Source organism: Nyctibius grandis, chromosome 1 (genome assembly GCF_013368605.1).
Source record: "Nyctibius grandis isolate bNycGra1 chromosome 1, bNycGra1.pri, whole genome shotgun sequence".
NCBI lineage: Eukaryota > Metazoa > Chordata > Aves > Nyctibiiformes > Nyctibiidae > Nyctibius > Nyctibius grandis.
This window is the reverse complement of record NC_090658.1, coordinates 28,480,928-28,502,004: the sequence shown is the minus strand read 5'-3', so window position 1 is coordinate 28,502,004 and position 21,077 is coordinate 28,480,928. Positions and strand designations below refer to the sequence as shown.

The 21,077-nt window shown below is 41.3% G+C and overlaps 1 long non-coding RNA gene across 1 annotated transcript in view; it reads left to right on the top strand.

Moving 5' to 3' along the window:
• Positions 1–21,077, top strand: part of LOC137665964 (uncharacterized) — a 47,817-nt gene extending 26,740 nt beyond the window's left edge. Inside the window, exons 2-3 of the long non-coding RNA XR_011048568.1 lie at positions 14,486–14,554; positions 19,843–21,077. This is a non-coding gene — a long non-coding RNA (uncharacterized lncRNA). The remainder of the gene's footprint in view (positions 1–14,485; positions 14,555–19,842) is intronic.

Below are 21,077 nucleotides of genomic sequence, written 5' to 3'. Positions count from 1 at the left end.
AAAACTACATGCGTCCTTCTTTATTTTTCTTTTCCTCTGGCAAAAGCCAGTGAAGGGGTTTAGGGAAGAGAATAGTCTCCTTAGAAATGGTCAGAGATTGTTGTGATAGAGAGAAAGAGAAGAGATTGAGGGAAAGCACAAAGTGCTACCATTGGAGAGGGCTGAGACAGCTGAATCAGGGTGATACAGACTTTTCATTATCAGAAACAATTACTCCAGCAAGAACAGCATGGGACTTCATGAAATGTTTTTGAACTCGGATTCCTGATAGGAGCACATTACATAACTTGTGCTTTGTGAATGCTGGCAACCGGCAACCTACAGAAAGACACAGCCAGAAGCAATGCGCTCAGCTGCTTGCTTTTTGAAAAAAAAATATATCTGGGCCAAGCATTAAACAGACAAGCCTATCTTTACCCTTCCCCCTGTCCCCTCCATCAACAGAAGCCTGGTTTTCATCACAGATTAATAAACGAAACCTTCTATCGTTTTACTGTGCTTCCCACAGCCTTTTGGTAGGAGTTAACAATGCTCCGAGTCAACATTGCCATAGTGCTTGAAATGTCTTTGCATGTTTGTTCACTGGAAAGAGTTGTGGCGATGGGGTTAGAGAGAGGGGTTTAAACTGCTGGTGTGTACAACCTCAGAAACTTTGGGATGGTTTTGATTGCGTTTGGTTTGACAAAAATCTGTTGGGGAGTTGTCGCTATTGCTTTTGTCTTTTAGTTTTATACTAATAATTTTTTTTTTAAAAAAGAGACCATGTTATATATTCTGCTGTCTTCTGAAGTGATTATTTGTATCGTTTGCTGTTAAGGAAATGTGTCTAAGTGCTGAGGAATTCTAATTAAGCAGGCTCAGCTGGAGTGAATAGCTGGAGGATTTCACAATATTGTTCTAAAATTATTGGAAGGCCCAGGAGCCAGGGAAATTCTCGAATTTTGGGGTTTTACCATGGTGGGCATAGTCACTAAATCTTACTTATTTGTTTTCAAATAAATGGGTTTGTAGACCATGTTATTTCACAATCCCTGTGAGTGGTTGTTCCTCTTTTTTTTACTTTCTCTTCCATCTACCCTAAAAAAGATGCAATCTTAGACAAACGAGCAGAACCTCTTCCACATTTCTAAGAGAAGTGTTTATAGGACTAAATACCATAGAATTTCATTGGGTTTGGATGGGTTACTTATGAGAAAAAAATTGGTTTGTTGTCCTTGGAGGTAGAGACAATCCTGCTGAGCCCTTGAAGGGAACCACATTGTAGGTAATCGCTGAATTTGTGAAAATTTAGCAAAAAAAGCACGTTAAATTCTGCTGTAATATATCCTTTTCTGTGTAGTATGCTCATAAAAAAACAAGTTAAAACTTTTCTGTGTTGTATAACTCTTTAATTCTCTATTTATATGTTCAACACTTCTTGTTTTGCTTTCCAAGGGCCATCATTGCCTGCCTGCCTAATCAACTGTTGCTAACAAAAATGACAGTAACAAACCAGGGAGGAACAGCCTTCTCTGGCCCTTTGTTTTCACTCTGCTAGGTGAACACATGTGTTTTTCCCTTTGCCTTTTCTCTTTTCTCCTTTTCTCTTTGGGGAAAGGAAACTATTTGTATGCTGCACTAAGGAAAAGTGATTGAAAAGTGGAAGCCCATACTTTTTTCTTTAGCAAGCGGAGATCTGTTTTCAGTCTGATGTTTGGTGAAAGGAAGCTTCAGAGCTGCGGGCCAGCTGCCAGGAATGTCTGATTTCCTTTCCACCCACTCCTATGATCCTCCCTTTTGGCAGTGATTACCGATGACCACAGCTGTCATACTAGGTCATGGTAAGCTGTCAAGGAAGGTAGTACATGAGAAGTACAAGGCCCAGTCCTTGATCTGCACTGAAGAACAGGATCTTAAACTGAATCTGGTATCAGGCAGTGCGTGAGCACACCACAGCAAGCAGCTTTGGGCTGATGTCAGCTTGTCGTTCTGGTTTCTTGAGAAGGTGGGCAAGCAGGAGGTGCTTCTCTAGCCAACAGAAAGCTTCTTCACAACTTTTCCATAGCTAGTGACATCCTGAAGCATGAGGAGGGGTTGTAATTTAGTCAGAACGGATGGTTGTCTAGAATGGGTAAGTCCTTCCAGCCAGCTGAAACTAGAAATAACACTTTGGGTTGCTCTCACCCAGTAAGTATGTAATAATACAGGATAACTCCATAATCAATGATCAGAAGAGTAGCATTCGGGTGATTGTGCTGCATTCAGCACTCTACGGGTGACCGACTGTCAACATCATGGATGTGGCTGAAAATCACCACAGAACTGCAGACTTCAGAAAATGATGAATACTGTTGTCAGGGACATAACTTCTATAAATAGGACTTGCAATCTACATAAGGTAGTATTTTGTTAAGCTTCACATGTTCAGTGCCAAGTGCATAAATATCTTTGGAAGGGGTAGCATTTTACTATGTTTTATACTGTTATGCTGGCTTCATAATGCACTATTTGCTGTAGCATCTGTTCCTCTTTTAACAGTATATTAAATAACGTGACTAAAATCCATTAGGTGTTTGTTCTGTATGCCTTCCTCCAAAGGGGGAGGCATTTGCAATGGAGTGTTTGTTTTAAAAACTTATAAGAACAGGTTGCTTTCTGTTTCCCAGAGAAAAAAAGGGCAACACTTGGGGGACAGAAGGTCATAAATGCTGCAATTGTCCATTGTTTTTGTGGGAGTTTATTGCAGCTTTAGGCTGGCACAGCCAAGGAACTTGCCTTCAAAATAGCCTCAGGGTATGTGGATGTAGGTGATGCTGATTTCCTTTGGTTCTCATTTAAGATGACAGGATCTGATCCTTGTAGTCTTGCTCCAGTTGGAGGGGTGATCACCTTAGCAAGTCCCATCTGAACTTCATTTGGGACGATTTACTTCAGAACCGTAAACATGATTTCCGTTCTTTTGCTATTTGTTCTCACAAAACACCTATGATCTTGTAACAAATCTTACATAAAACTGAATTTGATTTTATTAAGCTATTACACAAGGTTCAGAGAAAACTCCAGGAACCCTCTGGACAAGAGCCGTTTCTTTACAGATTTCTCCTGGACAAACAAGGCAACTAATGACTACTTTCACAAGGCTGGGGAATCCACAGCTACAGCTAAGAGGGGTAAAAAAAATGTAATAAATAAACGAGTCTGTCCACAAACCTTTCCTCAGGAAACCAGCATGGGAAGCACAGGCATTCCAGCATGTTCTGCCAAAGAGAGACTTTCCAAAACAGCTGTAGAAATGGCTAGAGATTCCTTGAACGTCCATTTTAATAGCATTATAGCCTCAACTGTTTATATGTTAATCTCATTGTTTTCATGCTGTCAGCCGTATCTATTGCAATTATATAAAGTTTTAAACCCACTGAAGTAACCCTCAAGAGGGAGTGACAGACTTCAACAACAAACACTCTGCTGTCCATGAACCCAGCTACCTTCCAGCCTCCATTCATTCAGGTACAGTCGGTTTTGAGGCTGTGACAGAAGCTGTTGTTCAGTCTCCCTGTGGGATACCACATTTGCTTCATTTGTGCAGAAAGCTTTTCATAACTGTCCCATGTCTGGAGCACTCAGGAATGAATATGCTTCCTCTCTTTGAATAATGGCTGAACTCCCGGTGGAAGAAGAGGTATTTAAATAACCACGTTGCCATGTAGAGTATCTCGTGATTTCAATCCTCAGAGTCCCTGAGCTATCTGAGCACATATTTATAATCAGCCTGGTGAATGCTCTCTCTCGCTATTTATCAGCTGTGAGCCTGTATTTCCATTTCACAAGTGCAGCTCTACAACGTAAGGATATGGAATGTCTTGTCGTTAGCAGAATTTTTTTTTGTCTCCAAGAACAGAAAGTTCCCAACATAGGGCAAACCTTCTTTGTGTAATCTTATATACTTTCTTCTCTTTGCTTTGCTGTCTTGAACTGTGGAACATAATTGCTGAGACACGAAAGGATTTCTGTGTCTGGCCCTCTCCGCCACATTAGTGAGTTTAGCTCTAAATGTATTTGCAACTGGGAGGACCTGTGTCCATACTATTGAACTCTCCTACACGCAAAAACCCAAACTAGCTTTTGGGAGCAGCCTCTGACCTATACTAACTCCTGAGCTGTGGCTAGGAATTAGCTGTAACCTGGCACTCTCCCAAATGCTAGCTGACCCAGACTAAAACCATGTCAGGGCTGCTCCACTGCTTTAACAGGAAAGGCATTTGATGTTGCTTAATCTACCAGTATACGTGCAGCTCTTAGCTATATACAGACCTGCCTATACTGGTCAAAGGGAGGACTCAGGCCCCTTAAGTGAGACAGTCTGAAATTTCAGTTCAGATTGAGAGTTTGCAAGGCCATCTGCAGTCATAGTGGTTTCTGAGAGCCCAGAGACACAATTTTGCTGATAAATTCCTTAAGTAGCGCTGCCTTTATTCAGAAGCAATACCATTTTGGCAAGACTGAGTGTCCTAGCATGGTGAAAGCACCATCAGAAGTCACAAAACAGGCTTCCCTGATTTGACATCTCCTGAAGGGTCGGGTTTGGTAGGTCTGCTTGTGGTGACAGAGGCGGTTTGAGCAGAAAAGCGAGCAGCTGTGGCTGCTTCCATTCAGGCACATGAATAGGGCTGGTAGTGAAACACTGAGCTGTGTGTCAGAGCTCCCACCCAAACTTTCAAAGCCATATCCTTCACCTCAGATTAGAACAACTGAGGCTTACATGGGAGTACTCTGGGGTTTTCTGCTGAGTGGGGGATATGTGGATTTAGGATCCTAAGGGTGCTGCGGGTGTAGGGTCCTGGTTGCCTGTTTTCTGCAGAAGTCTTCTGTCCTCTGCACTACAGCTTAACATGAATGGTGATATTAACACTGGCTGCTTAAAACAGAAGAGTGGTCTTGATCTAGTCATCCTCGCCTAAAAGGATGTGTGAGGCCCCTGAATACAGGAGGGATTAGTGAGTAATTCCTATGATCAGCAGTGAATTTAAAGAAGCTCTGTGGTGTACAGAAATGAGGGATTTCAGACACACTTCTCCATTTGGCGTTTACTTCAGCAGCTTGGCCGACTGAGGCCTCTGGCTGCTGGGAATCCCATCGAAATGCATCTAAGTGCTTCATGATTGCACAGGAGTTGCTACCTGGGCTGAGACTGCACAGCCTGCTCCAGGAGCTGGGCCCCTGCAGCAGAAGTGAGCATAACATCATCATGTGAGAGTCCCACTGAAGATGCAAGCAGCATTGACCCAAGGAAATTGAAGGCAGATGTCCGGTGTTCTCAGGTAATGCCTTGGCAATGCAGCTGGCTGTCTGCTCAAGGGTAGATCACCTTGCTGTACATAAAAGTGGTGCTTTGAAGTGAAGATGTTCTTGTCTGTCTCAGCAGAACTTGTACGAGCAAACAAGGAATTTTCTGAAAAAATGCTGCAAAGAGACCTTCATGTTCTCCATCTGTCAACTCTGCATGAGAATTATCTACCACTTGCAACACTTCTCTGCATTTTACTTGTCTTGTCAGCTAGTCTTTCCCTTGTATTTGAGAAATATTTGCATCTCATATTTTCTAGCTGGGTGTCCGTCAAACAACTGCTTCAAGATAGACTTTGGACTAAGACTCCTGTGTTGGTCAAAGCTTATATATACTATTGATACCAGTAACTCCACAGGTTATCAGGGAATATTGAATGCCCACTTTTTGAAGGCTGCAAGTTGGCTTGTGTTGGATAATCAGAAATTAGATTCAATACTCACTTTTGAAAGCTTAGATATACAGTTGTAAAATAAATCTTCCTTCTTCCAGCACGTTATGTTATGTGCATGGTAAGGAAGGAGTGTTAATTAAAAACTGTGTATAAGAACAACATATTTTGCTAACAGAAACTGTTGTGAAATGTGGATTGACTCAGACATTTTATGATGTCCAAAAACATTAAAGAAAAATATTACTAAAAGTGCATAAAATTCTACTTGCTTGCTATCTAAATAGACATTCAACTGAAGTTAAATGGATATAAATTTCTGTTTAGGCCTGCTTCAGTAGTTTGACAGACACCTGGGGTAGGATGTGAACCAGATTTAACAGAAAACTGCTTAAAACTTTGTGGAGAAGAGCCTTCCACTAGGGTTAAGAACTGGATTAGAAATGACCAGATTTCTCACGAAGGAGATGTCAGCCATGATGTTTTATTCCTCTGAGTGCCCTCAAGAGACCAGGCAGATCTGGTCTGCGAGGAGTGCTGCTGACTCAGGCTGCTGCGGGAAGGCGTCCAAGGCCAGCCAAGGAAATCTCTGACCTTCACTTCACTGCTGACCATCACTTGGGTTTTCCTGCCTGGAAGAGAGGCGGTGGGCTGGGGTAGCTGGGGAGGAAACAGAGACCAGAACCATTGACCTCAATCTAAACACAATACAGAAAAAGACGATAAACTTCAGGAGGAAAACCACAGGAGCGATTTACCTAGGAGGAAGTGAGAATATTAAATTCTTTCAAGTAACTTCAGGAGGTGTAATAGAGGAAATCTATTGAAAACACACTTGGATATCTATTATATAACTCATATTTTACAAATTATTGAATCTGTGAATGCCATGGGATTATTGCAATTGTGCATTCATATTACTTTTCTGTGTCTGTAAAAGCAGAAAGATTATAAACTGTAACAAATTAATCCTAATTTATCTGTTCATCTGAATTACATTCAATGTGGCAAAATTGTAAGCCCACTTGTCCGGTGTTGACAAAGATTTTTAGTGTGGATCACAGTGACCTGTGATGAAGTTAGTCTCCTTGAAGGTCTGTTTTATCAATTTTACCTACTACTACTACTACTTCTTCTTCCTCACCCTCTTCTCTCCTCTTCCCTCTTCCGTATAGCCAAAAATATGTCGTGTTTAATACAGAGAAGAACTGTAGCTATACGAATTGCCAAAAACGTGATAAGATTTTGTTTTTTCCTTTTCCGCAGAGTTTGCACAAGTGTGTCACCTTGGCTTTAGATATTCACAAGACTTCTGCTCTTCATGCTTATCCTTACCAGAGGGTGAGAAGACCTTTTTGCAGTCAGGCCTCTTTTTAACAAAAATGGGTGAGCGGCTGGAAAGTCAGTTTGTAACAGTGGACAAGTTATAAATAGTAACTTACAGAATCACACTCTGAACAGAAATTCTTTGAGTTTATACAGTACTACATTGACACTGGTTTCCATGTACCAGAAGTGTGTATCATATCCTTATCATATCCTTAGGTTCTTAGACACAGAGATCAATTAACATACATAAAGGGTAATACTTATACTCTTAACTGCGTGTGGCTGACTAACAGCACCTACGCAAGTGGAGGGGACAGCGCACCAGAATTCAGGTCACTTAAAGGAATTGTGTCCTGTCAGATGATGAAGATTAAATAACGGAAAGTATTCTCTTTCTCTCCAGTCTCTTGAGTTTGATATTTTTATAACTCTTAACCCAGACTAAATATTCATGCATTTTGAACATGAAAAAATATAGAATTTCTGTCTTTTGTAAAGTGCACATTCATTAAAAAGGAACCCAGAAAACCATCTTTAGATTAATTCCTTCTATAAGAGACAAAAAGAACCAACTTATCATCCGCCCCCCAAGCTAAACCTTAACCGCACAATTCTGTAATGAAAGTGAAACTAAATTTTACTCCTTTCTCCTAATTGATGCCAGATTGCCAGATAATTACAATCCTTTTTGTATGTGTGCCTACGACATTGTGCTCATGTTCAGTGCTCTGAACGAAAATCCAGTAAAATTGCAATGTTGAAAGCAGTTCTTGTTTCAAGGAAAACAATAAGTTTTGTCAAGTCAACAGTTATGACTAAGTGTGCCTAGGTACAAGACACACTGATGATGTGTGTCCAGGTAGAACAACCACTGGTATGGTTGTAAGCCTCTTCATTTTGTGCCCAAAGCACCCTGAGAAAAAGTGTTTCCAGAATCTACCATATAGCATATGGGTAAAGGAAGAACATACTGACTTCTTACTATTGATGTGTCTCATCATTCCATACTTGTCACATCTTTTCTTTATCCTCTGTACTAATATTTTAAGTGACTGAACACATGGAAATACATCTTACCATATCAATATTTCCTTGACGTTAACAATGTCGAACAATGACATCGTAAAAGAGGGAACTGAGAACAGCTTTGAAAAAGAATCATTGCTAGGTTTAACTCTCTGTTGACTCGCCAAAAATGAAAGAGGGTTTAACATTTTGTTTATTGTTGTTTCATTGTGTGTCATTAAGGCTACATGATGTGTTTGGGCGACCTAGTTCTCATTCCCATAATTAAAAGCGTTCCTGAGTGCAGTACTTCTGGAAAAGCAATAGAATTAGATCAGTAGAGGAGATTTATGTGAACTACTCTCTCTCATACATTTTGTCTCCAATCCTCTTAATTTAGGAAGATCTAGATGTCACATGCGTAGGAATTTTGTAAGACGTGCTTTAGATTCAGGCTTATTATGGATTTAATTTCACTAGGCAGTTCACTGCCCTCCAAATGTCTAGAGTTGAGGTAGTGTGTAGGTGCCCAGCACGTTTGTAGAGTCTAATAAGTGGTTAAACCTAACTTTCTAAAAATGATCATGTCAAGTGTGGCGGTATGACCAATTTAAAAGTCTTTGAAAAGTTCTATATTTCTTCTTTAGAGAATATAAACTTATTTTTCACCTCTGTGAGTTATCTTGACTCTGAGTCCTCACGCAAATGAACACCAACTCGTAGGAATACTTCCGTAATTGCAGGGTGACATAATAAATAGGGGTGAGAAATTTCTAAAGCTGTTTGCATTCTGGTTCACAGGCCTGTAGTGTTACATTTTTCTTGTGCACTCTGATAGCCTTTGCTATCTAAGGGAGTCTGCATCAGCTAATGGCAGAATTAGCTGTAGCAGTGTGGCAGACCTGTGATTATATACTGTAGCTGGAGAATCATCATGGATACAACCCTGGACCTATACCTAATGATAGACCCAGTGTGCATGGCATCTCAGTGATGTGTGCTTGATCAGGAGGAAGGTGTGTTGTGGGTCTTTGGAAAGGTTGTGCTCCAAAAGGCCATGTGCCCTACAGTAGGATCTGGGTGGATATGGGGAGAACGTATGGTTGGGAGTCTGCCTTAAAAAAAACCCATTATACTAAAGGAAATTTTGTGTGCTGTCAGTTGGCATCTACTTACAGCAAGAAATGAGAAAGTAGAGCTGCATGCCAAGTCTCCTGGTCATCTTCTGTGTTTGCTTTTCACACTGTGCAGGTAGAAATATATAACCTTAATACGTAGTTTGTGTAGTGTGTATAGACTCAACCTGCTCTGTATTTCAAATGGTGAAAGAAGAACTGTGTTACAGGCAAATTCTGGAGAAGATAAAAGCAAAACAACAAAACGCGTGAGGAAAACCAGGCAAAGGATTTCACGTTACAGAGCTGAGAAGCTAAGGCTGACACACAGCTGGAGCAGTGGGCTGGGTACTGTGTGCATGACCAGTGCTTCCAGTGTTGTTTCATCCTTCTTAAATCCACTGGCACTGCTGAACAAACCGTGTAGAGTACACTCAGCTTTATTTTTGATTGTTATAACTTTCTTCCTTTGGATAATCTAAAATTAAATACTCTATGGATTCAGCTACAAAAGCTTGAATTGTAAATCCCTCCTAGCTGTGCATGTAAAAGAAGACTCCTTGTAAACTGAACGTCCCGCTGCCACAGAGCAGCCCTGGCACTTGCTGTGGGAAGTTTGGTCTGCTAATAGACCAGAGCAGGACAGGGAGAACATGGAGACTTATTGGAATACATATGAAAAGTGATGGCTTATAAAGGCTTACAATAAATAATAAATGCCCAAGGTGATATTCTTTCTAATGAAGATTTTAATGGTTTCTTTTCCCCAGTAGGGGACTCTCAGACTTCTTAATAGAAGCAGAGGATGAACTCCTTGTGCTGCGGCTGTCTCTCTCCATCACTTTTTGTTTTCTTCTTGCCTGTCCCTTATTTCTGGCTGCCACTGCTTCACTCTGCCTCCAGCTGTGAGGGCAAAGTTTACAGTGTCTTCAAAACCTGCTGTTTGTTTTCTTTGGTTGGGGTAAAACTTGATGAGGCACAAAGCAAAGCGCCTCCCCTGCCCACTGGAATGCCCTGGGCAGCAGGGAGAACATATCTGTGACTCAGCCCTGCTCCCTACACCAAGTATGGACTGGGAACAGAAGAACCAATGCTGCTTCTGCAGTAAAACACTGTTACAGGCTGTACTGGTGGCATGATGATCAGCTGGATAACTTTTTAAACTATCATCCAAGGCAAACTTCAGACATTTTTATGTGGAACCAATGTATCCACAGGGCATCCACACTCTCTACATAACTCATCTTTGTCTATAGATTCTTTGCTAGATGCAGGTTTCTTTCTTTTTTTTTTTCACATTTTTTTACCTAAAATTTCTAGAGGCACCCTGTATGATGGAAAACAACTTCATGTTCTGCCTTGCTGATCTACCAAATTCCATAATATCAGAAGATCTGAATAGTAGTTCTCTGTCAAAGTACTTTGTGTTAAAATTCAGTCCTGCTGGGAGATTATGCCTAGCCACCTTTAAATGGTTAAGAACTGTATTTTTAACTGCAGTTAGAATATTTCCTAAGGAACTTACAGTCTGGGACAGAGTCCAGATGTACATTTGAGATGGCTAAAATGGAAAGTCCTGATTTTTTTATTAGGCATGCCATTCAGAGTGCAAAATGAAGTGTGAGCAAAGAAAGCATGTTGGCATGGCAACAGCAAGTATAATTTAATGCAACAGGTTTTGATTCTGACCTGAGAAAGGAACTATTTGTCCTGAGAGTCAGTTTGTAGCACATTAAAGTTTTAAAAGATGGCAACTCATCTTCACTAAAGGCCAGCAACTGGAGAGATGGGTACCTCAGAGCTCTTTGGCCAACAAAAGAATCTAATTATTCTAATGGTTGTTGTTCTGGCATAGATGTGCAAAAAGGAATTGCTTCAATAATGCATCTGTTGCTCACATGATAAGCACCTGCAGGCAACCTCTTAAGCACAGGGCTTCTCTGTTATTTTTAATAAGGTATGTGATGTTTGCAGAACTGTAAGACATAATGAGACTAGGTACTTTGCAGAAAAATACACACAGTGTCTACTACCAAGATTAAAATTTAGGGTTTAGAAATTCCCATCTCTCAAATCTATGATGAATCCACAATTACGTCCCCACTACTTGTTACAACTATTCAACTGAAAAGACTGAGAGAAGAAACAAGTATGGGAAAGCAAGCTGTTTTCTAGATTAGTTTATTAAGGCTGGAACTAATGGCTGATAGCTTAAACTGCACATCTGTTGCCAGGTATTTGGTTTTGAAGGCCGTGCTCATTTTCCTTTCAAGATTAGCTGCTCTGGATTCCTGAGAGTGGAGCTGGCTGCACAAGCCACATTCAAAACATTTGACTCTCTAATTCCATCTGCTGCCACCTCATCTGTCTCCATGGGAAGAAGCAAATTTACAGGAGCAAAAGGAGGAATGAACTACTTGCCATTTTTTTGACTTACAGGAAGAAATAAGAAATTCTACAAATCTTAAGAGCAACTTTGATCTTCCAGGATTTGCAATTCGCCCTCTGGACTAAAGATGCTTGAAGGAGTTTGGCTAAGGGTAAGGTATAATCTTCCAGAATGAACAAAAGATTCTAGACATGACTCAGAGACTCACCATGGAGAGGCCTTGGGCCACGCCACTGGAAGGCAGGCAAAGCATAGGCATCTGTGCGCACTTTGTGACCTGAGGATCCTTGTATTGTTTTCACCTCGTCATTTGCAGGTGTCTGCATAGAACAGTGGGCAAAGAGATTTGTGCTTACTAACCACATATGCATTGAAGGCAATAAAATCTTCCACTGTGTAGGTGTCAAATGTTTTCTAGTCTTCTGACACACCATGCCATGCTCTCACCATAGCCAAATTTGAATAGCTCAAGGTATATGCAGAAACCGAAGTATAGCCTCGTTGTTGCTCCATGGTTTGTTGTTGTTCAAGACTCGTATGACCCATTCACAGCTCTTTCTCTAGTGGTAAAAATAATAATAAACCACACAAGACTTTGGTGCATTTCTGACACTGTGACTGCTGGCTCTATTTGGAATATTCATCCTAGTTAATATAGCCCTATCCTGGCCTACGTTAACAGTCCCTTTGTCTATACATTTAATATTTTCTTTCATTTAAAAATAAAGGTGCTTAAAATGTTCCAGTGTGGCTGAAAGCTTTCAACAGAGGTACACTTAAAATGCATATTATTTGGTTCATATCCTGTTGAAAGAAGGAAGAACATGAGGTGGGGCTGCAAGCAGTGAATTTCAATGTCTTTTGATGCAGCATGGGTCAAGTGCATGTCATGACCTGAAGTCTGTTGTATCCCTCTTTTATGTGGTGCTTTTCTGTTCTTGGTGAACTTTTTGACATTTTGTCCTGTTAATGAAATTTTTTTTTCAGAAGCATGCATATGTGAAAATTTGCTGTTTAATAATGTCACCTAGATTCTCTCCCATTGATCTTTCAATGGAAAGAGCCCCATTTCATCAGTCTCTTGGAAAGTTCTTTGCAGTTCTGATATTTTTCTGATTGCTGCATTTTTTTCTTGTTACAAGTATTTGCAATATAGCAGGAATCAGTAGTATCTATACTGGGATAATTCATCAATCACATGCACTGTAAATTGCTGCCCACTTAAAATTCATCAGGTAAACACTACCCTTGGCTTCATCACAGTGGGATGCAGCACAGGAATGCAGTGGCTTAACAATGCACGATGAAAATACTAAAAAGATAATATTCTTTCCTTCTATTTAAAGTATATAATGTAGCACTTCCTTTGGAGGAACTGAGAAGTAATTATCATCATACCACCATTTCCTCAGAGTGGCTAGATTAACAACAGGTTATAGGGGTCCAGATCCGGGGAATTTAGCCTTGTTACCATTTATAGTTTCTCTCTGTGTCCTATAATATGCTTTCCCATTAGCTAAAAGTGCCATTTCAGGAAATTGCCTTGAAGGGTCAGTTTGATGTGGGGTGGGGGTGAGAGAAGAAAGCTCTTGCGCTATTCCACTATAGCTGTAGACAGTTACTTAATAAGAAGCAGGTATGTGACTTTCTTATCTGTCAGTTCTTTTTCAGTTATCGTTCAGTAGGGTGGCATCTTCAGGAAGTTCACACAGGCCACTGCATCTCATCCTTTTACAGGCAGTCAGTAATAGGGTAAAAAGAGTGAAGGGACGGTAATAAATCACCTGGTTACAGTTTTCTAGTTTTGTTAGTTGCTAAATTTTATTAGACAGAGACTGGAATATTAGCCTTATTAATATTGATTAATCATAGCTACGTGGAAAGACATTTGCCTCTTATCCTCAGGACTGGTAACTGTCCTGAGATTATTTTCATTTTATGCCATTACTGTTCCTGACAGGACAACTCCTTCTGCTCTGAAATGGAGCAGTTAACAGTCCTGAAGGCCATGTGTAACTTGAACATTTCTTAAAGACCTCAGTAGTTTTGATTTGTGGTTTTAGAGATTTGCTGTCTCCTGTTCCATGTTATTGAATTTATAAATTCATACATGTCCAATAAAACAGTCCCGCAGGTAGACATGTTTAGTCTCAGACTCTAGCCTCAAGCATATTTTCTCTTACTCTGTTTTTGTTTTGTTTTGTTTTGTTTTTTACTTTTTCTGCTCCTGCAAATTCAGGAAGAAAATGTTATATTTTTACATAAAATACTTTTAATCCTGAATGAATGAGATTATTGGGCAAAAGAAATCTAGCAATTGAAACTCTGGATAAATTTGCAAGGAGAGAACCCCATAAATATCTAATTCCTTGCAGAGACATCATAAAGTAACACTAGAAGTGAAAGGCTAGCAAAGGCCTCATGTACTACCTATGAAAGCCAAGATTATTTTTTTTCACTTGAATTATTTGATGTAAATCTGGAATAACTCAATTTAAAATTAGATTACCTGAGAGAAAATGTATCCCTAAACAACCTGTGAAATTCTACTTTCCAACTTTTTTTAGAATACTTTCAAAAGTGAAGATGCTCTTCCAGCAATAAGTTTTGCACAGTCTTCTGTGAACAGGAAAATTCAGTAATGTTCTTGATCAAATAGAATTGATTACTGGAAAAACTGATCTACAAATTGATTTTTATTCTCATGTGACTCATTACAGAGAGTTCATTTTTATGGGCTTTTTTCCCCCATTAATTCAGACAAACACCACACCTAGACATAGAGTGGCTATGGTGACTGTCGTTAGGATTATTGGGGTTTTTGTTTCAATTGTTACATACAGAGTTGAAGCAAGAGTTCTTTGTTTCGGTATAATGTGCATTTGTATTTTATTTTGCATAAACTCTAATAATTCAACATCTTTATTTTCAAGGGTAATTCTGTTGGATTCTTACATCTGAATGCCTCCTGGTCTTCCACGTGACTTGACTTCAGATAAAAAGTGAGTCATCTAGTAGTAAATCTGGTCAGAGATGTTGTGTCACTTTGTTTTTCACTGGATTTTAATTTGACAGATGTGTATTTAGATAGCATGTATCATCTGACTGATGCACAAAACATGTATCCCTCCAAAAAGACTGTGTATTTTCTGCACCTTTTCCATCTCATTTATGCACACGTACAGATAGTGCTGGCTATTCAAAAAATAGCGATATGAAAATGATTATATTTTTTTTTGTAATCAGAACAGAGCATGACTGGAGCAAATCAAGAATGCTTCAAAGACTATGTGGCAGACCTCCTTGACAAGAGCAGGTGGTTGAAGAGTCAACAATATGACATAAGTGCTTTGAGTGTTATCTGAATGAGCATAATTGATTCACTACCACACGATATCCATATACTTTGTGGGGGCCTTTATTCCAATGAACACTGCATTGAGATATAAATCAGCATAGGGGGATGTTTCTACTAGTGCTGATCAATGAGATACGTCATTTATATGAGATGCATCATTCTCTACTTACTCGAGACCTCTTACAGATGCTGCCCCCTTTAACAGTGAATATTTGATGAATATGTTTTGATGAAAAAGAATTCAAAAGTCCTTTTGATTTTTGCATAAAATTCATTTGCATGGTATTGCATGCTGGTACTTGATTGTCAGTTGCATACTCGATGACAAGATCACCAAAATCTCTCAGAAGAAATTGTGCAATGAATGTCCTAAACATTCATAAGCAGCTAGAACACAGTATGGAGAGAATAGCTCATAATTTGTCAAACAAATTATGACAAAGCAAATTAACTTCCTGCTATGATGAGCTAACAGGTCCACAGATACAGGGGGTAGACTAAGTCTCCTGCTCCTACGTTACTTAAGTTTTGGTGCTCCCTTGAATGGTATTCTCATCAGAAAGCTAAGGAAATATAGTCTTGAGAGTAAATGCAAAGATGAACTAAAAGTGAAGCTCAGAGAATAATTACCTAATTTTATTGTTTAACTGAAATATACTGAGAAGTTTCTACAGGGAGTTGTTCTTGATTAATATTGTTAAATATTCTCATGAATGACTTGAATGAGGGAATAATATTATATGCGGTACATTTACATATGACAGGAGATGGGGGGATTCTGAACATGTGGAAAGCAGAATTAGAATCCCAAATGATCTTGACAAATTGGAGAGATCATCTGAAAAAAATAGGATTAAGTTCAATAGGGACAATTGCAAAGTGTTAGGCAGAAATAATCAATTATACAAATACAGGATGGGGTAACACAACAGACGGCAGTTCTCTGGAAAAGATCTGGGAATGAAAGTGAATCAAATTAAACACAAGTTGATGAATTATTAAAAAGCTAAGTGACCAGCTATTATGTATATGAAAACCAGAATGCAGCCTGCAGTAGTCTTCTAGTATTTTATACTGGTAAGGACTCAGCTTGGAGCACTGTAGCCAAGGAGAACTTGAAAAATTGGGGTTATTAAGCACTCAGAAAGAAGATGGAAGGGTAAGGGCAATCATTAAGATGTAAAAAAAACCCCTGTTGTAAAGAGGAAGGGAGTAATATGTCCTTTTTGTTCATGGCAGGCATAATAAGAAATAACAAGCTAAATTACACCAGCGGAGAGTCAGCATAGTTATTAGGAAGACCTTTCTAAACATAAACATAGCGAAGCCTGGGGAGGTGGTGAAGTCACCATCATTAAGAACATACATCTGTCACAAGTGACACAAGTATTGATTCTACCTTGAGGACAAACCAGGTGACCTTTTAAAGTCCTTTCCAGCTCTACTTCCTATAATTTTATATCAAGACAGGAATAGGTTTTGCAACTTTGCTTATCTCAAATAGCACCTAATTCCATGAGAAGATTTATTGAGTCACAGGAAAAATTCTTAGTCAACAAGAGGAACACTTATCCGTGTACAAGAACTATGTAGAACTATGTATTACAGGCGTGACTGTAATACATGGGAAAGGTTTATGTCGTAGGGGCAAAAGGGTTCTGGGACAGGAATTAGCAGGGCTCATTCGGAGAGCTTTAAACTAGATTCGAAGGGGGATGGGGTAGTAGCTGGGCTTGCACCACTGGGGCAACGCTCTAGTGTTGAGGTAGACCAGGAGGCCTCCCATCCCCCTGGGGTGAAATCGGTGTGCCCAGCTCGCTCCCTGAAATGCCTGTACACCAATGCACGCAGCATGGGGAATAAACAGGAGGAGTTGGAAATCCGTGTTCGGTCGGGGGGCTATGATCTAGTGGCAATTACAGAGACGTGGTGGGATGCCTCGCCTGACTGGAATGTGGTCATGGATGGCTATGTCCTGTTCAGGAAAGACAGGCCGCTAAGGAGAGGTGGTGGAGTTGCTCTTTATGTGAGTGGGCAGCTAGAATGTATTGAGTTCTATCCAGGGGCGGATCAGGAGCGAGTTGAGAGTTTGTGGGTGCGAATTAAGGGGCAGGCTGGCAGGGGTGATACTGTTGTGGGTGTCTATTACAGGCCACCGGATCAGGATGAGGAGGGTGATGAGGCCTTCTACAGGCAGCTGAGAGCAGTCTCGCAATTACAGGGCCTGGTTGTCATAGGGGATTTCAACTACCCTGATATTTGCTGGGAGGCCTACTCAGCCAGCCATCCTCAGTCCAGGAGGTTCCTCCAGTGCATTGATGATAACTTTCTGATGCAAATGGTGGATGAGCCAACTAGGAGAGGAGCGCTGCTGGATCTTATCCTCACTAACAATGAGGGTCTGGTTGAAGAGGTGAAGGTTGAGGGCAGCCTTGGTTGTAGTGACCATGAGATGGTAGAGTTCAGGATCTCATGTGGCAGGAACAGAATAGCTAGCAGAATAGCAACCCTGAACTTCAGGAGGGCCAACTTTGGCCTTTTCAAGCAATTGCTAGGGGAAATCCCATGGGACAGGGTACTAGAAGGTAAGGGGGCCCAAGATAGTTGGTTAGCATTCAAGGACTGCTTCTTCCGAGCTCAAGATCAGAGCATCCCAGCAGGTAGGAAGTCAAGGAAGGGTACCAGGAGACCTGCATGGTTAAACAGGGAACTGCTGGGCAAACTCAAGTGGAAGAAGAGGGTGTACAGATCGTGGAAGGAGGGGCTGGCCACTTGGGAGGAATACAAGTCTGTTTTCAGAGGATGTAGGGAGGCAACTAGGAAAGCTAAGGCCTCCTTGGAATTAAACCTTGCAAGAGAGGTCAAGGACAACAGAAAGGGCTTCTTCAAATACATTTCAGGTAAAGCCAACACTAGAGGCAATGTAGGCCCACTGATGAATGAGGTGGGGGTCCTGGAGACAGAGGATAAAAAGAAGGCGGAGTTACTGAATGCCTTCTTTGCCTCTGTCTATGCTGTTGGAGGCTGTCCTGAGGAGCCCCGGACCCCTGAGGCCCCAGAAGAAGTCAGGATAGAGGAGGAGTCTGTCTTGGTTGATGAGGGCTAGGTCAGGGACCAATTAAGCAACCTGGACGTCCATAAATCCATGGGCCCTGATGGGATGCACCCGCGGGTGCTGAGGGAGCTGGCGGAAGTCATTACTAGGCCCCTCTCCATCATCTTTACTAAGTCGTGGGCAACGGGAGAGGTGCCTGAGGACTGGAGGAAAGCGAATGTCACTCCAGTCTTCAAAAAGGGCAAGAAGGAGGACCCGGGTAACTATAGACCGGTCAGCCTCACCTCCATCCCTGGAAAGGTGATGGAACAACTTGTTCTTGATGCTGTCTCTAGGCACATCAAGGATAGGGGGATCATTAGGGGCACTCAGCATGGCTTCACCAAGGGGAAGTCATGCTCAACCAACTTGATAGCCTTTTATGAGGATGTAACCCGGTGGATAGATGATGCTAAAGCTGTGGATGTGGTCTATCTCGATTTCAGTAAAGCGTTTGACACAGTCTCCCACAGCATCCTCGCAGCTAAACTGAGGAAGTGTGGTCTGGATGATCGGGTAGTGAGGTGGATTGTGAACTGGCTGAAGGAAAGAAGCCAGAGAGTGGTGGTCAATGGGACAGAGTCCAGTTGGAGGCCTGTGTCTAGCGGAGTCCCTCAAGGGTCGGTACTGGGACCAGTTCTATTCAATATATTCATTAATGATTTGGATGAGGGATTAGAGTGCGCTGTCAGCAAGTTCGCTGATGACACAAAACTGGGAGGAGTGGCTGACACAATGGAAGGCTGCGCAGCCATTCAGAGGGACCTGGACAGGCTGGAGAGTTGGGCGGGGAGAAATTTAATGAAATATAACAAGGGCAAGTGTAGAGTCCTGCATCTGGGCAAGAACAACCCCATGTACCAGTACAAGTTGGGGGCAGACCTGTTGGAGACCAGCGTAGGGGAAAGGGACCTGGGGGTCCTAGTGGACAACAGGATGACCATGAGCCAGCAGTGTGCCCTTGTGGCCAAGAAGGCCAATGGCATCCTGGGGTGTATTAGAAGGGGTGTGGTCAGCAGGTCGAGAGAGGTTCTCCTCCCCCTCTACTCTGCCCTGGTGAGGCCGCATCTGGAGTATTGTGTCCAGTTCTGGGCCCCTCAGTTCAAGAAGGACAGGGAACTGCTAGAGAGAGTCCAGCGCAGAGCCACGAAGATGATTAAGGGAGTGGAACATCTCCCTTATGAGGAGAGGCTGAGGGAGCTGGGTCTCTTTAGCTTAGAGGAGACTGAGGGGTGACCTCATTAATGTTTATAAATATGTAAAGGGCAAGTGTCAAGAGGATGGAGCCAGGCTCTTCTCAGTGACGTCCCTTGACAGGACAAGGGGCAATGGGTGCAAGCTGGAACACAGGAGGTGAGGAAAAACTTCTTTACGGTGAGGGTGACCGAACACTGGAACGGGCTGCCCAGGGAGGTTGTGGAGTCTCCTTCTCTGGAGACATTCAAAACCCGCCTGGACGCGTTCCTGTGTGATATGGTCTAGGCAATCCTACCCCGGCAGGGGGATTGGACTAGATGATCTTTCGAGGTCCCTTCCAATCCCTAACGTTCTGTGATTCTGTGAAGAACTAGATTTAGTGAAGTTATTGCTTAGCATTCTTGCCATGTGTATTTTGTTAAACTTATATTGACTTATACCTGGAACTATTTTAAGATCAGTATTTCAGGTTAGCACAAGTATAATAAAATAAATTGGAACTTCTGAGACGATTTGATCTACTTAGGGAATAAGGGTGAGTATTCAGTAAAATTAATTCTTACTCAGTGACCCATGGAAAGTTTTGAGAAAAGAAAGGTGACCGACTCACACCACCTTTACATGTACTCTTGCTGTTTCAGGCTGCAGCTGTCTCAGGAGCCTGTGGCTGTAAAAGACCCACACAGAGCACTGCGTACTTTGGTACTGCGCACTACGTCCATGACCCGAACCTCAACATCGCTCCCAGCAGAATGGGAGTAATGAGTTGCATAAAGCCAGTGCACTGACTTTTTGTCACCTGGACTTTGTCTTCGGTTATTCCTTCAAGGCATCTTTTGTGCAATGCAAATGGGGTGATCAAGGGGCCAAGGAATGACCTGTATAAATTTCATCCCTGTGTCTATCTGAAGCTCTCTCTTTTGATAGGAACTTGATGTTCTGAAGCATTGCTTGAGCACTGCTCTCAGTCTTTCGTTTGTTTACGCTGGTGATGAAATGCTTAAAGGATGTATTGGTGTAGAAATATTTGCCCTATCCAAAAATATATATATATTTCTGAATATTTAGGGAAGCTTGTGAAACTCTTTGTACCTTTTTGCTCCTTGAAGTTTGTGGTAACTCTTTTGTATACTGCTTTCTTCCAGCTATATGCACCACATGGTACCAAATTACTGTAGCAGAGACTGGGAAACCTCAGTTTAGCAGGTCTGGTTTATGGTTATGCTAAAAATAGAGGTGAAACATGTAACTCATTTCAAGAACAATTTCTTCACTGAGATCACAGGATCATTAAAGCTGTCCAAACACTTAGGGTGAATGTCCAGATAGTCTGGATTTATTATTATTTTTTTGCAGGAAATCTGGAAGTGGGACAGCTTACTCACTGTAGATGATTCATATCTTTATGTCCTAGTTTGAAGTGTTTCACCACACCATGGTCACAACTCCAGAAGTGTCAGATGATCAACAGGCATCACTCCTGCCTGTAAGACTGATTGATTTTTCCACCTTTCTAGAGTTTTCACGACTTACTAACCTCTCCCCGCAAACCCAAACAGTTTAGATTCAAGAGCAAGCATTAGGAAACTGTTTACAAAATAATTAATATACTAAATTCCCCAATAGACAAAGCTCTTAAAGCCAGAGCTCTGGGGACTCAAGTGCAGAGATACTGTCTGTCTCATGGACTCTTAAAGCACTTTTCCATGTTCCCTTACAAAGGTTTTATCTTTTCCAGTTTTAAATCTTTTTGTCTAGACAGCAGTAAGTAACTGGCATACCTTTCTGTCAAGGATGGTATGGTTAAGTCTTTCAGATAAATATAGCTGGATATTTAAATACAAAAATAAATGTCTAAAGCTCTACTTATTAGGAG